We start from the raw sequence: 19,341 nt of genomic DNA, 5'->3' as shown, positions 1-19,341 counted from the left end.
CATTTTTGTTAAGTAGAAGTATTTTGATAAGTGTATTGAAGTCTTTCAAAAGTGTATAAATACATATTAAAACACTACATGTATATACATTTTAACTGAGTCGTTAAGTCATCGTTAGTCGTTACATGTAAGTGTTGTTTTGAAACCTTTAGGTTAACGATCTTGTTAAATGTTGTTAACTCAATGTTTATAATATCAAATGAGATTTTAAATTATTATATTATCATGATATTATCATGTATGAATATCTCTTAATATGATATATATACATTAAATGTCTTTACAACGATAATCGTTACATATATGTCTCGTTTAAAAATCATTAAGTTAGTAGTCTTGTTTTTACATATGTAGTTCATTGTTAATATACTTTATGATATGTTTTCTTATCATAGTATCATGTTAACTATATATATATATCCATATATATGTCATCATATAGTTTTTACAAGTTTTAACGTTCGTGAATCACCGATCAACTTGGGTGGTCAATTGTCTATATGAAACATATTTCAATTAATCAAGTCTTAACAAGTTTGATTGCTTAACATGTTGGAAACATTTAATCATGTAAATATCAATCTTAATTAATATATATAAACATGGAAAAGTTCGGGTCACTACAGTACCTACCCGTTAAATAAATTTTGTCCCGAAATTTTAAGCTGTTGAAGGTGTTGACGAATCTTCTGGAAATAGATGCGGGTATTTCTTCTTCATCTGATCTTCACGCTCCCAGGTGAACTCGGGTCCTCTACGAGCATTCCTTTAACGCCTTGAAACAAGTAAAAGTTTTTTTTTTTTTTTTTTTTTTTTTTTTTTGAAATTCAAAGTCTCTGCCCGGACAAGGCATATGCCGCGGCGCGGCTTGCCTTGTCGCGGCGCGACATAACGCAGGAAACATTATACTTCTTAGCTTTGTTTCTGTTTTCATCCTTAGTTCATTGCCGCGGCGCGGAGCCCTTGGCCGCGGCGCGACATAACTCGGGTGCAGGACCAGACCTGCAACATTTTACTTAACCCAAATTTTGTACATTTCATTATTCTTAAGGACAACCTAACTGCATAAATCATACACAAACAATAGAAACCAGTTTCTAACATCATTATCCATCCACAAACAACATTTAGACATCAAAACATATTTTCATAAATCAAAACCATCATTTGGTCCCAAATTCAACAATAGCAAACATGACACATTTAAAGTACTTGGCGTTTGATAAGCGGTAACCGTAGAGCGTGATTACAAAAAGGGACTTGCAATACCACTTACTCTAATGCCAATGCTCCTCGAGTGCTTCACACGGGTTCCTTACCTTCACGATGGACTTTAGTACCTAAAACATAAAACATCATGGGGGTAAGTTTTTTACACTTAGTGAGTTATAGGAAAGTAATAAAACACAAAACATTTGGGCACAAATCATAACACTTATCCTTCAACCCATTGGTTGCTTGCATACATTCGGATCCAATTCATTCATACCATAGACATGACTTACTAGGCCGAACCTAGTAATCATGCCTAAGCTAACCATAGACATACTAAATATGCCTAAGCTATCATCATCTCATACATAGACACTTAATGTGTCTAAGCTAACACAAACCATAGGCAAGATTACTAGCAATGTAATAACCTTGCCTAAGCTAAACATCAACCATAGATACAACTATTAGGTTAACCCAATAGTTCTATCTAAGCTACATAACTAGTGCACTTAGTCGTTTCTCTCTTGCACGGATGCAATCCGAGAACACTAAGCCACTCTTGACCCGCCCATATTACCCCCTATGAACTCACCTTGCTTAATTGAATTTCCTTGATCACTTGAAATCTCTTTTCCTTGATTAGCACCTATACATGAGCTAATCCCATTAATCACATAACTCAATCAAAAACACAACTTTCTTGAATCATTACATCTTTTCATACTTGCACACACATTTAACCCCCTAATCACAACATACATACATTCTAGCCTTGATCTCATCTTTTCTAAAACAAGAATATTACCAATTAAACTTCATAACTTTAATCAAGTACATTTACTAGTTCATTTCTTAGCAATACATGCAACTTTTCCTTTAATCCTTTCATTATTTAAGAAATGTGCATACAATCCAATTTCATTACTAACACCCTTAAATTATCAAATAATCAATTTCTATAACCTTCAACAATAACCATAGTTCATACATGAACATCCTTCATCACAATTTCTAGCTAGAACACATAAACTTCTCATTGAGACATTTTAACAAACACTTGGTGTGCATGACTAGAAATCTAACTAGAACATCATCAATCTCACCATAATCATGCCATAATTCTATAATGCAAGTTCATACATGTAATTACTTCCAAAATCATCAACAATTCCATTCTAATTTATTCAAATGTGCACAATTTAACAAATAGCAACTTTCTTAAGCATAATCTCATCATTAACACACAATACAAGCAATACCTAGACACAAAATCCATACCTTGTCTTTTAGAGTTTAAGAACCCTAATTGTGCACCAAGAGAGTGAAATTGGAAGATTAAAGCTTGCTAGAGTGATTAAGGTGTGTTAGATTTCACAAATCTTCAATTGCATGCTCTTAATTTCACAAAATGGTGAATCTCTCCTTCTCCTCTACCCAAGTCGACACACACACACAGTAGCAGGAGGATTCTCTGTAATTTTGCACTCATAGTCTAATTTCCAGCTTTTTTTTTGAAATAACTTTGGCCTATTTGCAATTTCTACCCTCCCCATCACATCTATAGTTAGGGAAGTCCTTAATTCTAACCTTGCACCATTAGTCCTTCTTAACTTAACCAGTAAACTTAACTTTTGTCCATTTAACATAAAATAACCTTTACCATTTAATTTCTTAGCAATAATAATTTACATAAAATAATACCTTAAATATTTGGGATGTTACAACTCTCCCCCTCTTGGATCGTCCGCGTCCTCGCGAACCATTCTTGATGCAATGATGGATAATACTTCATGAGCCATTCTTCGGGTTCCCATGTACATTCGGAACCTTTTCTAAATTGCCATAATACCTTCAACAATATAACCGACTTATTTCTCAAACGCTTAACCTTTTGCTCCAAAATCTTTATTGGTTTCTCCGCATACCTTAACTTATTATCGACCTCAATTTCATTCAAAGGAACATAGGTTGATTCATCCGCCAAACACTTTCTCAATTGTGACACGTGAAACGTGTCATGTATATTACTCAATTCATCGGGTAGAGCCAAACGGTAGGCTACCTTCCCAACTTTCGCCACTATCTCAAATGGTCCCACGAACCTTGGACCCAATTTTCCCCTCTTTCTAAAACGAATGATGCCTTTCCATGGAGAAACTTTTAGCATCACTTTATCACCTACTTGAAATTCTATCGGTTTTCTCCTTTTATCTACATAAGACTTTTGTCGATCTTGTGCCGCCTTTATTCTTTCACGAATTTGGTCAATCATCTCGGTGGTTTGTTGTACTATTTCCGTGCTTCCTAATTCCCGTTGACCTACTTCGCCCCAACAAATCGGGGTTCTACACCTCCTTCCATACAACATCTCATATGGTGCCATTCCAATTGTAGAGTGATAACTATTGTTGTATGAAAATTCAACTAAAGGTAAGTGAGTATCCCAACTACCACCAAAATCGATAACACATGCTCTTAACATATCCTCGAGAGTTTGTATAGTCCGCTCACTTTGACCATCCGTTTGCGGGTGGAACGCGGTACTTACATGTAACTTAGTACCCATTTCCTCTTGAAACTTTCTCCAATATCGCGATGTAAATCGGGTGTCTCGATCCGAAACAATAGAAACCGGCACTCCATGCCTTGCAACAACTTCTTTCATATATAACTTTGACATTGCTTCCGACGACGAAGCTTCTCTTATTGCCAAAAATAATGCACTCTTAGTCAATCTATCAACAATAACCCAAATTGCATCGTGTTGTCTAGGGGTCTTAGGCAACTTAGTCACTAAATCCATCGTAATATGCTCCCATTTCCACACCGGTACCTCTAAAGGTTGCATTTTACCGTAGGGCATTTGATGATCGGCTTTCACTTGAAGACAAGTAAGACACTTGTGCACATACTTAACTATATCCCTCTTCATTCCCGGCCACCAATAGTCTTTCCTTAAATCTGTATACATTTTCGTAGCACCGGGGTGAATCGAATACTTAGACTTATGAGCTAAGTCAAGGAGCTCACTTCTAACATCACTTTGCAAAGGTACCCAAATTCTCCCATATCTAAGCCTTAAACCACGAGAATCTACCACAAAATCGTCAACTTGCCCCTTGATTCTTTCTTTTCTCACGTTTTCGGGCGATAATGCTTCACCTTGTGCAACACGAATATCATCAAATATTTGAGGTGATACTACCATAGCCAGGCTTGTTATCTTAATCGGTTGATGACTTGACTTCCTACTAAGAGCATCCGCTACTACATTCGCTTTTCCGGGGTGATATAAGATCTCACAATCATAATCTTTCACCAAATCGAGACCTCTCCTCTGCCTATCGTTCAAATCCCTTTGATCAAACAAATACTTTAAGTTCTTATGATCGGTATAAATGGAAAACTTAACACCATAAAGATAATGACGCCAAATCTTTAGAGCAAAAACCACGGCCGTCAATTCTAAATCATGCGTAGGATAGCGTTTCTCGTGTTCCTTCAATTGTCGGGAAGCATAAGCTATGACCTTCCCATTTTGCATCAATACACACCCTAAGCCTTTCTTAGAAGCATCACAATAAACCGTCATGTTCTCATTCCCTTCCGGTAAAACCAATATGGGAGCTTGAACGAGCTTCTTCTTAAGGAGTCGAAACGCTTGTTCTTGCTTTTCTTCCCATCTCCATGGCACACTTTTACGAGTCAACTTGGTGAGTGGGGTGGCTATTCTAGAAAAATCTTGTATAAATCGCCGATAATACCCCGCTAAACCTAGAAAACTCCTAACCTCGGTAGGATTCGTAGGTGGTTCCCATCTCATAATTGCCTCTATCTTCACCGGATCAACACAAATACCCTTCTTGTTAATGACATGGCCCAAAAATTGAACTTCACGAAGCCAAAACTCACACTTAGAGAACTTAGCAAACAATCTTTCTCTTCTTAAAGTCTCTAATACTTGTCTTAAATGTATCGTATGTTCCTCTTCACTCTTAGAATATACCAAAATGTCATCAATGAACACAATTACAAACCTATCAAGCATCGGTCGACAAACTCTATTCATCAAATCCATAAACGCGGCCGGAGCATTTGTTAATCCAAACGGCATAACCACAAACTCATAATGACCATACCTTGTTCGAAAAGCCGTTTTAGGGACATCTTCTTCCCTCACCTTCAATTGATGGTAACCCGACCTTAAATCTATCTTTGAAAAGAAACTAGCACCTTGTAGTTGATCAAACAAATCGTCTATCCTTGGCAACGGGTACTTGTTCTTAATAGTGACTTTATTCAATTCTCGATAATCAATACACATTCTCATAGTTCCATCCTTCTTTTTCACAAATAAAACCGGAGCTCCCCAAGGTGAACTACTAGGACGTATAAAACCTTTATCTATCAAATCTTGTAATTGAGTCATCATTTCTCTCATTTCCGACGGGGCTAATCGATAGGGAGCTTTGGCAATTGGCGTGGCCCCGGGTATCAAATCTATTCTAAACTCTACCTCTCGCTCGGGAGGTACACCGGGCAATTCACTTGGAAACACATCCGGAAACTCGTTAACTATTGGTACATCATCTAATTCAACAACCTTTTTCGAATCACCAACAACATGTGCCAAAAACGCACAACACCCATGAGACAAAAATCTTTTAGCCTTAGCATATGTGCATATAGGAATTGCACGCCTAGCTCGTTCCCCATAAATCCATATAACTTTTCCACTTGGTGATTGAACTAACACTATTTTCTTACGACACAAAATTATCCCCTCATTGTCATCTAGCCAATCCATGCCCACAATTACTTGAAATTCCCCCATTTGCATGGGTATTAAATCAATGACAAACTTTTCATCATCCAAAATAATTTCACACCCCTTAATGATACTATACACCATCACGGTCTTATTATCCGCTATTTCAACCTCTAATGGGTGTTCTAACATACTTGGGGTCATATTAAAATGCTTACAAAAAGAATATGATACAAACGACCGCGTAGCACCGGAATCAAACAAAACATGCGCAGGTAAAGAGTTTACAATAAAGGTACCTGACACCACATTTTGGGACTCCTTCGCTTCGAGTACGGTAATCTGATGAGCTCGGGCCCTTGGTCGGCTATCACTAGTCTTCGGTTCCGTCTTAACCTCTTTCTTAACACTACCACTAGCTAAATCCTTCTTGTATTCCGGACATTCGGCTTGAAAGTGACCTTTCTCGAAACAATAGTAACATTGCTTACCTTTCTTAGGGCATTCGGCGGCCCTATGACCCGGCTTCCCGCAAGAGTAACAATCGGTGGTACCCGCTTTACATTCACCCGTATGATTCTTACCACACCTGATACACGACTTGGCTTCTTTCCCACCGCTCTTACCCGACACAAAACCCCCTTTTGACTTGTGCGGGGATTCGAAACCAAACTTACCCTTTTTCGGACTAACATTTTGCATTACCTTGGAGTCTTGATCTAATTTTCGCTTAAACGCCGCCTTCTTCCTAAGTTCGTGTTCTCTAACAAGTGCTCTATTCATCATTTCGGCCAAAGTCTTATACGTGCTCTTGTCGATAAACTCACTTATCTCGGGATTCAACTTCTCATGATAATGATCCATCATCAACTTGGGACTCGACACAAAGTCCGGACAAAATCGAGACTTATCATTGAACTCGGCATTAAACTCGGTCACCGACTTACTTCCATGCTCTATATTCATAAACTCGGATTTCAACCTACTAACCTCGGCGGGTGGAGCAAATTGATTCATAAACATTTCACGGAACTTGTCCCATGAGAAACTTGTAGCCACGTCTCGCCCATGAGACTTAACTATAAAATTCCACCACTCATAACCACTACCCTTCATTTGATGTGCCGCGTAAATTACCTTTAAATGCTCGGGGCATTCACATAACATAAAAGTTTCTTCAATTTCGTCTATCCACCTTTGACTAACGATTGGGTCAACCTTACCATGAAACTCGGGGGGATGGCAATTTGCAAAGTTCTTGTATTCAAAACGATCATCCTTCTTCTTTGGGGCTTCTACCTCTTCTTGTCTTACCCCACTACCGCCTTCACCTCTTAAGGTAGGGTTATTAGCAATAAGAGTCTTTAACTTCTCATCTAATTGATCATTGATCAATGTCTTGATCTTTTCTAACAAGGTTGGGGTATAACGTATCAAGGCTTGCCCTATTTGCCCCGAAATGTCATTTGGCATGTTAACTTCTTCCGATTCGTTTTGAGAGTCTTCTATAGACTCCGCGGATGGGGTGCGGACGTACTCATCATCCTCATCTTGACCTCGGTTTGGTGATACAATAGCCATTTCTAAAAAAATTACATTCAACCCATTAGTTCAAATACCGGTAACACCATTATTCATCAAAACCAAACAATCCGAAAGAATTCCTACTCGATTCACCATGACCATAGTAGACGTCCATGTGTACTAGAATGAAGTAATAGCAATGGCCTGTTGTTATTACACCATTTCATTACACATCTAGTCTACCACGACATCATGGCTAGCGAGTATCAAACTCCTTACATAAACCAATTCGTAATCTTATTCATTATTCTATGGGTCTTGTCAATGACTCTACCCTATGGAGCATGGCACAACTATACGACTTAAACACTTATGCAAGTCCTAAACCGCTTATCCTTTCACAACAATGGTTTAAGCCTAGATAATCCCTATCGTGGGTTATCCAAGTCCCTTAAACCACAGCTCTGATACCAACTTTTAACGCCTTGAAACAAGTAAAAGTTTTTTTTTTTTTTTTTTTTTTTTTTTTTTTGAAAATCAAAGTCTCTGCCCGGACAAGGCATATGCCGCGGCGCGGCTTGCCTTGTCGCGGCGCGACATAACGCAGGAAACATTATACTTCTTAGCTTTGTTTCTGTTTTCATCCTTAGTTCATTGCCGCGGCGCGGAGCCCTTGGCCGCGGCGCGACATAACTCGGGTGCAGGACCAGACCTGCAACATTTTACTTAACCCAAATTTTGTACATTTCATTATTCTTAAGGACAACCTAACTGCATAAATCATACACAAACAATAGAAACCAGTTTCTAACATCATTATCCATCCACAAACAACATTTAGACATCAAAACATATTTTCATAAATCAAAACCATCATTTGGTCCCAAATTCAACAATAGCAAACATGACACATTTAAAGTACTTGGCGTTTGATAAGCGGTAACCGTAGAGCGTGATTACAAAAAGGGACTTGCAATACCACTTACTCTAATGCCAATGCTCCTCGAGTGCTTCACACGGGTTCCTTACCTTCACGATGGACTTTAGTACCTAAAACATAAAACATCATGGGGGTAAGTTTTTTACACTTAGTGAGTTATAGGAAAGTAATAAAACACAAAACATTTGGGCACAAATCATAACACTTATCCTTCAACCCATTGGTTGCTTACATACATTCGGATCCAATTCATTCATACCATAGACATGACTTACTAGGCCGAACCTAGTAATCATGCCTAAGCTAACCATAGACATACTAAATATGCCTAAGCTATCATCATCTCATACATAGACACTTAATGTGTCTAAGCTAACACAAACCATAGGCAAGATTACTAGCAATGTAATAACCTTGCCTAAGCTAAACATCAACCATAGATACAACTATTAGGTTAACCCAATAGTTCTATCTAAGCTACATAACTAGTGCACTTAGTCGTTTCTCTCTTGCACGGATGCAATCCGAGAACACTAAGCCACTCTTGACCCGCCCATATTACCCCCTATGAACTCACCTTGCTTAATTGAATTTCCTTGATCACTTGAAATCTCTTTTCCTTGATTAGCACCTATACATGAGCTAATCCCATTAATCACATAACTCAATCAAAAACACAACTTTCTTGAATCATTACATCTTTTCATACTTGCACACACATTTAACCCCCTAATCACAACATACATACATTCTAGCCTTGATCTCATCTTTTCTAAAACAAGAATATTACCAATTAAACTTCATAACTTTAATCAAGTACATTTACTAGTTCATTTCTTAGCAATACATGCAACTTTTCCTTTAATCCTTTCATTATTTAAGAAATGTGCATACAATCCAATTTCATTACTAACACCCTTAAATTATCAAATAATCAATTTCTATAACCTTCAACAATAACCATAGTTCATACATGAACATCCTTCATCACAATTTCTAGCTAGAACACATAAACTTCTCATTGAGACATTTTAACAAACACTTGGTGTGCATGACTAGAAATCTAACTAGAACATCATCAATCTCACCATAATCATGCCATAATTCTATAATGCAAGTTCATACATGTAATTACTTCCAAAATCATCAACAATTCCATTCTAATTTATTCAAATGTGCACAATTTAACAAATAGCAACTTTCTTAAGCATAATCTCATCATTAACACACAATACAAGCAATACCTAGACACAAAATCCATACCTTGTCTTTTAGAGTTTAAGAACCCTAATTGTGCACCAAGAGAGTGAAATTGGAAGATTAAAGCTTGCTAGAGTGATTAAGGTGTGTTAGATTTCACAAATCTTCAATTGCATGCTCTTAATTTCACAAAATGGTGAATCTCTCCTTCTCCTCTACCCAAGTCGACACACACACACAGTAGCAGGAGGATTCTCTGTAATTTTGCACTCATAGTCTAATTTCCAGGTTTTTTTTTTAAATAACTTTGGCCTATTTGCAATTTCTACCCTCCCCATCACATCTATAGTTAGGGAAGTCCTTAATTCTAACCTTGCACCATTAGTCCTTCTTAACTTAACCAGTAAACTTAACTTTTGTCCATTTAACATAAAATAACCTTTACCATTTAATTTCTTAGCAATAATAATTTACATAAAATAATACCTTAAATATTTGGGATGTTACAATTCCATCGAACCTTAACAATTGGTATCTTGTTTTGCTTAAGTCTTTTAACCTCACGATCCATTATTTCGACGGGTTCTTCGATGAATTGAAGTTTTTCGTTGATTTGGATTTCATCTAACGGAATAGTGAGATCTTCTTTAGCAAAACATTTCTTTAAATTCGAGACGTGGAAAGTGTTATGTACAGCCGCGAGTTGTTGAGGTAACTCTAGTCGGTAAGCTACTGGTCCGACACGATCAATAATCTTGAATGGTCCAATATACCTTGGATTTAATTTCCCTCGTTTACCAAATCGAACAACGCCTTTCCAAGGTGCAACTTTAAGCATGACCATCTCTCCAATTTCAAATTCTATATCTTTTCTTTTAATGTTAGCGTAGCTCTTTTGTCGACTTTGGGCGGTTTTCAACCGTTGTTGAATTTGGATGATCTTCTCGGTAGTTTCTTGTATAATCTCCGGACCCGTAATCTGTCTATCCCCCACTTCACTCCAACAAATCGGAGACCTGCACTTTCTACCATAAAGTGCTTCAAACGGCGCCATCTCAATGCTTGAATGGTAGCTGTTGTTGTAGGAAAATTCTGCTAACGGTAGATGTCGATCCCAACTGTTTCCGAAATCAATAACACATGCTCGTAGCATGTCTTCAAGCGTTTGTATCGTCCTTTCGCTCTGCCCATCAGTTTGTGGATGATAGGCAGTACTCATGTCTAGACGAGTTCCTAATGCTTGCTGTAATGTCTGCCAGAATCTTGAAATAAATCTGCCATCCCTATCAGAGATAATAGAGATTGGTATTCCATGTCTGGAGACGACTTCCTTCAAATACAGTCGTGCTAACTTCTCCATCTTGTCATCTTCTCTTATTGGTAGGAAGTGTGCTGATTTGGTGAGACGATCAACTATTACCCAAATAGTATCAAAACCACTTGCAGTCCTTGGCAATTTAGTGATGAAATCCATGGTAATGTTTTCCCATTTCCATTCCGGGATTTCGGGTTGTTGAAGTAGACCTGATGGTTTCTGATGCTCAGCTTTGACCTTAGAACACGTCAAACATTCTCCTACGTATTTAGCAACATCGGCTTTCATACCCGGCCACCAAAAATGTTTCTTGAGATCCTTGTACATCTTCCCCGTTCCAGGATGTATTGAGTATCTGGTTTTATGAGCTTCTCTAAGTACCATTTCTCTCATATCTCCAAATTTTGGTACCCAAATCCTTTCAGCCCTATACCGGGTTCCGTCTTCCCGAATATTAAGATGCTTCTCCGATCCTTTGGGTATTTCATCCTTTAAATTTCCCTCTTTTAAAACTCCTTGTTGCGCCTCCTTTATTTGAGTAGTAATGTTATTATGAATCATTATATTCATAGATTTTACTCGAATGGGTTCTCTGTCCTTCCTGCTCAAGGCATCGGCTACCACATTTTCCTTCCCCGGGTGGTAACGAATCTCAAAGTCGTAATCATTCAATAATTCAATCCACCTACGCTGCCTCATATTCAGTTGTTTCTGATTAAATATGTGTTGAAGACTTTTGTGGTCGGTATATATAATACTTTTGACCCCATATAAGTAGTGCCTCCAAGTCTTTAATGCAAAAACAACCGCGCCTAATTCCAAATCATGCGTCGTATAATTTTGTTCGTGAATCTTCAATTGTCTAGACGCATAAGCAATCACCTTCGTTCGTTGCATTAATACACAACCGAGACCTTGCTTTGATGCATCACAATAAATCACAAAATCATCATTCCCTTCAGGCAATGACAATATAGGTGCCGTAGTTAGCTTTTTCTTCAATAACTGAAACGCTTTCTCTTGTTCATCATTCCATTCAAATTTCTTCCCTTTATGCGTTAATGCAGTCAAGGGTTTTGCTATTCTGGAAAAGTCTTGGATGAACCTTCTGTAGTAACCAGCTAGTCCTAAAAACTGGCGTATGTGTTTCGGAGTTTTCGGGGTTTCCCACTTTTCAACAGTTTCTATCTTTGCCGGATCCACCTTAATACCTTCTTTGTTCACTATGTGACCGAGGAATTGAACTTCTTCCAACCAAAATGCACACTTTGAAAACTTAGCGTACAATTCTTCCTTCCTCAATACTTCTAACACCTTTCTCAAATGTTCACCGTGTTCTTGGTCATTCTTTGAGTAAATAAGTATGTCATCAATGAAAACAATGACAAACTTGTCAAGGTATGGTCCACACACTCGGTTCATAAGGTCCATGAACACAGCTGGTGCATTAGTTAAACCAAACGGCATGACCATAAACTCGTAATGACCGTAACGTGTTCTGAAAGCAGTCTTTGGAATATCATCTTCTTTCACCCGCATTTGATGATACCCGGAACGTAAGTCAATCTTTGAATAAACAGACGAGCCTTGTAGTTGATCAAATAAGTCGTCGATTCTCGGTAGTGGGTAGCGGTTCTTGATGGTAAGTTTGTTCAACTCTCGGTAGTCGATACACAACCTGAATGTACCATCTTTCTTCTTGACAAAAAAAACAGGAGCTCCCCACGGTGATGTGCTTGGTTGAATGAAACCACGCTCTAAAAGTTCTTGTAATTGGCTTTGCAGTTCTTTCATCTCGCTGGGTGCGAGTCTGTAAGGAGCACGAGCTATTGATGCAGCTCCTGGTACAAGATCTATTTGAAATTCAACGGATCGATGTGGGGGTAATCCCGGTAATTCTTTCGGAAATACATCGGGAAATTCTTTTGCAATGGGAACATCATTGATGCTCTTTTCTTCAGTTTGTACTTTCTCGACGTGTGCTAGAACAGCATAGCAACCTTTTCTTATTAGTTTTTGTGCCTTCAAATTACTAATAAGATGTAGCTTCGTGTTGCCCTTTTCTCCGTACACCATTAAGGGTTTTCCTTTTTCTCGTATAATGCGAATTGCATTTTTGTAACAAACGATCTCCGCTTTCACTTCTTTCAACCAGTCCATACCGATTATCACATCAAAACTCCCTAACTCTACTGGTATCAAATCAATCTTAAATGTTTCGCTAACCAGTTTAATTTCTCGATTTCGACATATATTATCTGCTGAAATTAATTTACCATTTGCTAATTCGAGTAAAAATTTACTATCCAAAGGCGTCAATGGACAACTTAATTTAGCACAAAAATCTCTACTCATATAGCTTCTATCCGCACCCGAATCAAATAAAACGTAAGCAGATTTATTGTCAATAAGAAACGTACCCGTAACAAGCTCCGGGTCTTCCTGTGCCTCTATCGCATTAATATTGAAAACTCTTCCACGGCCTTGTCCATTCGTTTTCTCCTGGTTTTCGGGCAATTTCTAATAATGTGGCCTGGTTTTCTACATTTATAACAAACTACATTGGCATAACTTGCTCCGACACTACTTGCTCCGCCATTACTCGTTCCGACACCATTTGTTCCTTTCATTCTATTAGCCCCTGGTCCGTAGACCTCACACTTCGCCGCGCTATGACCATTTCTTTTACACTTGTTGCAAAATTTGGTGCAGAACCCCGAGTGATTCTTTTCACACCTTTGGCATAGCTGCTTCTGATTGTTGTTGTTGTTGCGGTTATTATTGTTGTTGGGATGATTGTTGTAGTTGCTGTTGTTGTTGTTGTTGTTGTTGTTGTTGGGCCGTTTGTTGTAGTTGCGATTGATGTTGCGATTGTTGGGATAATTGTTGCGATTATTGTTGTAATTACTGTTGTTGTTGTATTGGTGATTCTTATCACCGTTTTCCTCCCACTTTCTTTTGACTTGCTTCACATTGGCCTCTTCAGCAGTCTGTTCTTTAATTCTTTCTTCAATCTGGTTCACTAGTTTGTGAGCCATTCTACATGCCTGTTGTATGGAGGCGGGCTCGTGTGAACTTATATCTTCTTGGATTCTTTCCGGTAATCCTTTCACAAACGCGTCGATCTTCTCTTCCTCATCTTCGAATGCTCCCGGACACAATAGGCACAATTCTGTGAATCGTCTTTCGTACGTGGTAATATCAAATCCTTGGGTTCGTAACCCTCTAAGTTCTGTCTTGAGCTTATTGACCTCGGTTCTGGGACGGTACTTCTCGTTCATCAAGTGCTTGAATGCTGACCACGGTAGTGCGTACGCATCATCTTGTCCCACTTGCTCTAGATAGGTATTCCACCATGTTAACGCAGGACCTGTGAAGGTATGCGTAGCGTACTTCACTTTGTCCTCTTCAGTACACTTACTTATGGCAAACACCGATTCAACCTTCTCGGTCCACCGTTTCAATCCGATCGGTCCTTCGGTTCCATCAAATTCCAAAGGTTTGCAGGCAGTGAATTCTTTGTAGGTGCATCCTACACGATTTCCTGTACTGCTAGATCCAAGGTTATTGTTGGTATGTAGCGCAGCCTGTACTGCGGCTATGTTTGAAGCTAGAAAAGTACGGAATTCCTCTTCATTCATATTCACGGTGTGTCGAGTAGTCGGTGCCATTTCCTTCAAAATAGTTAAATGGAACAAGTTAATCATACAGAATATTAAGAGTAGTTAATAGTATTTCGTAGCATAATATGAACTCATTTATAAAAGCTTTTTCTTCATATTAGCGTTTTATAAGTTTAAATTCGGGTAGTACCTACCCGTTAAGTTCATACTTAGTAGCTAATATACAATTCAACTACTACAATTCTATATGAAAAACTGATTGTAATAATATTTCGCGTTCAAACTTTTATACAATATTTTACAAACTTACAATACCGCTTATTTTACATAAAGCATGAAATATAGCACACAATAACTTTAATACGAGATAGTTGTGAAGACAATTCTAGCTAGTACACAAGTCGTTCGGCAAAGGCAATAAAGACACGTAATTCATACGTCCAGAAACAAGTCATGCATTCTGGTTTTACTAGGACTACTTCCCATCCTTGGTCTTGTGCAACATAACCGTTATGGCCGTTGATAAGACAGCGTGTTGTAACGTCATCAAAGGGACGAGGGTTACGTAATGTCCAACAGTCCCGTAATAATCTAAAAACCTCATTTCTTACCCCAATTACCGACTCCGTCACTTGTGGAAACGTTTTGTTTAATAGTTGTAGCCCGATGTTCTTGTTCTCACTTTGGTGAGAAGCGAACATTACTAATCCGTAAGCATAACATGCTTCTTTATGTTGCATGTTAGCCGCTTTTTCTAAATCACGAAGTCCAATATTCGGATATATTGAGTCAAAATAATTTCTTAACCCGTTGCGTAAAATAGCATTTGGGTTCCCCGCAATATATGCGTCAAAGTAAACACATCGTAACTTATGGGTTTCCCAATGTGATATCCCCCATCTTTCAAACGAAAGTCTCTTATAAACCAAGACATTCTTGGAACGTTCTTCGAATGTCTTACAAACTGATCTCGCCTTAAATAGTTGTGCCGAAGAATTCTGGCCGACTCTAGACAAGATTTCATCAATCATGTCTCCGGGTAGGTCTCTTAAAATATTGGGTTGTCTATCCATTTTGTGTTTTTAAACTGTAAAATAGACAAGAGTTAGTTTCATAAAAAAATACTTATTAATACAAGCAATTTTTACATATATCATAAAGCATAAGAACACTATATTACATATATTACACCACACGAATACAACTATCTTATTCCGACTCGCTCGTTTCTTCTTCTTCGGTTTTGGTTCGTTTTGCCAAGTTTCTAGGGATATATGATGTTCCCCTAATACGAGCCGTCGTTGTCCACATTGGTTTAGAAAAACCTGGTGGTTTAGAGGTTCCCGGGTCATTGTTACAACTTAAGGACTTCGGGGGTTGACGATACATATAAAGTTCATCGGGGTTGGAATTAGATTTCTCTATTTTTATGCCCTTTCCCTTATTATTTTCTTTTGCCTTTTTAAATTCAGTTGGGGTAATTTCTATAACATCATCGGAATTCTCGTCGGAATCCGATTCATCGGAGAATTGGTAATCCTCCCAATATTTTGCTTCCTTGGCGGAAACACCATTGACCATAATTAACTTTGGTCGGTTGGTTGAGGATTTTCTTTTACTTAACCGTTTTATTATTTCCCCCACCGGTTCTATTTCTTCATCCGGTTCCGATTCTTCTTCCGGTTCCGATTCTTCTTCCGGTTCCGACTCTTCTTCCGGTTCCTCTTCGGGAACTTGTGAATCAGTCCACAAATCATTCCAATTTACATTTGACTCTTCATTATTATTAGGTGAGTCAATGGGACTTGTTCTAGAGGTAGACATCTATCACATAATATCAAACACGTTAAGAGATTAATATATCACATAATATTCATATGTTAAAAATATATAGTTTCCAACAAAAATGTTAAGCAATCATTTTTAAAGAAAACACGGTCGAAGTCCAGACTCACTAATGCATCCTAACAAACTCGATAAGACACACTAATGCAAATTTTCTGGTTCTCTAAGACCAACGCTCGGATACCAACTGAAATGTCCCGTTCTTATTGATTAAAAACGTTCCATATTAATTGATTTCGTTGCGAGGTTTTGACCTCTATATGAGACGTTTTTCAAAGACTGCATTCATTTTTAAAACAAACCATAACCTTTATTTCATAAATAAAGGTTTAAAAAGCTTTACGTAGATTATCAAATAATGATAATCTAAAATATCCTGTTTACACACGACCATTACATAATGGTTTACAATACAAATATGTTACATCGAAATCAGTTTCTTGAATGCAGTTTTTACACAATATCATACAAACATGGACTCCAAATCTTGTCCTTATTTTAGTATGCAACAGCGGAAGCTCTTAATATTCACCTGAGAATAAACATGCTTTAAACGTCAACAAAAATGTTGGTGAGTTATAGGTTTAACCTATATATATCAAATCGTAACAATAGACCACAAGATTTCATATTTCAATACACATCCCATACATAGAGATAAAAATCATTCATATAGTGAACACCTGGTAACCGATAATAACAAGATGCATATATAAGAATATCCCCATCATTCCGGGACACCCTTCGGATATGATATAAATTTCGAAGTACTAAAGCATCCGGTACTTTGGATGGGGTTTGTTAGGCCCAATAGATCTATCTTTAGGATTCGCGTCAATTAGGGTGTCTGTTCCCTAATTCTTAGATTACCAGACTTAATAAAAAGGGGCATATTCGATTTTGATAATTCAACCATAGAATGTAGTTTCACGTACTTGTGTCTATTTTGTAAATCATTTATAAAACCTGCATGTATTCTCATCCCAAAAATATTAGATTTTAAAAGTGGGACTATAACTCACTTTCACAGATTTTTACTTCGTCGGGAAGTAAGACTTGGCCACTGGTTGATTCACGAACCTATAACAATATATACATATATATCAAAGTATGTTCAAAATATATTTACAACACTTTTAATATATTTTGATGTTTTAAGTTTATTAAGTCAGCTGTCCTCGTTAGTAACCTACAACTAGTTGTCCACAGTTAGATGTACAGAAATAAATCGATAAATATTATCTTGAATCAATCCACGACCCAGTGTATATGTATCTCAGTATTGATCACAACTCAAACTATATATATTTTGGAATCAACCTCAACCCTGTATAGCTAACTCCAACATTCACATATAGAGTGTCTATGGTTGTTCCGAAATATATATAGATGTGTCGACATGATAGGTCGAAACATTGTATACGTGTCTATGGTATCTCAAGATTACATAATATACAATACAAGTTGATTAAGTTATGGTTGGAATAGATTTGTTACCAATTTTCACGTAGCTAAAATGAGAAAAATTATCCAATCTTGTTTTACCCATAACTTCTTCATTTTAAATCCGTTTTGAGTGAATCAAATTGCTATGATTTCATATTGAACTCTATTTTATGAATCTAAACAGAAAAAGTATAGGTTTATAGTCGGAAAAATAAGTTACAAGTCGTTTTTGTAAAGGTAGTCATTTCAGTCGAAAGAACGACGTCTAGATGACCATTTTAGAAAACATACTTCCACTTTGAGTTTAACCATAATTTTTGGATATAGTTTCATGTTCATAATAAAAATCATTTTCTCAGAATAACAACTTTTAAATCAAAGTATATCATAGTTTTTAATTAACTAACCCAAAACAGCCCGCGGTGTTACTACGACGGCGTAAATCCGGTTTTACGGTGTTTTTCGTGTTTCCAGGTTTTAAATCATTAAGTTAGCATATCATATATCATAGTTTTAAATCAAAGTATATCATAGTTTTAAATCGAATGATGTTATGAACATCATTACTACCTTAAGTTCCTTGGATAAACCTACTGGAAAAGAGAAAAATGGATCTAGCTTCAACGGATCCTTGGATGGCTCGAAGTTCTTGAAGCAGAATCATGACACGAAAACAAGTTCAAGTAAGATCATCACTTGAAATAAGATTGTTATAGTTATAGAAATTGAACCAAAGTTTGAATATGATTATTACCTTGTATTAGAATGATAACCTACTGTAAGAAACAAAGATTTCTTGAGGTTGGATGATCACCTTACAAGATTGGAAGTGAGCTAGCAAACTTGAAAGTATTCTTGATTTTATGTAACTAGAACTTGTAGAATATATGAAGAACACTTAGAACTTGAAGATAGAACTTGAGAGATATCAATTAGATGAAAAAAATTGAAGAATGAAAGTGTTTTGGTCGTTGGTGTATGGATTAGATATAAAGGATATGTAATTTTGTTTTCATGTAAATAAGTCATGAATGATTACTCATATTTTTGTAATTTTATGAGATATTTCATGCTAGTTGCCAAATGATGGTTCCCACATGTGTTAGGTGACTCACATGGGCTGCTAAGAGCTGATCATTGGAGTGTATATACCAATAGTACATACATCTAAAAGCTGTGTATTGTACGAGTACGAATACGGGTGCATACGAGTAGAATTGTTGATGAAACTGAACGAGGATGTAATTGTAAGCATTTTTGTTAAGTAGAAGTATTTTGATAAGTGTATTGAAGTCTTTCAAAAGTGTATAAATACATATTAAAACACTACATGTATATACATTTTAACTGAGTCGTTAAGTCATCGTTAGTCGTTACATGTAAGTGTTGTTTTGAAACCTTTAGGTTAACGATCTTGTTAAATGTTGTTAACTCAATGTTTATAATATCAAATGAGATTTTAAAT

The sequence above is a fragment of the Rutidosis leptorrhynchoides genome, chromosome 5 (assembly GCF_046630445.1).
Source record: "Rutidosis leptorrhynchoides isolate AG116_Rl617_1_P2 chromosome 5, CSIRO_AGI_Rlap_v1, whole genome shotgun sequence".
Taxonomy (NCBI): domain Eukaryota; kingdom Viridiplantae; phylum Streptophyta; class Magnoliopsida; order Asterales; family Asteraceae; genus Rutidosis; species Rutidosis leptorrhynchoides.
Note: the sequence above shows the minus strand (reverse complement) of the source record.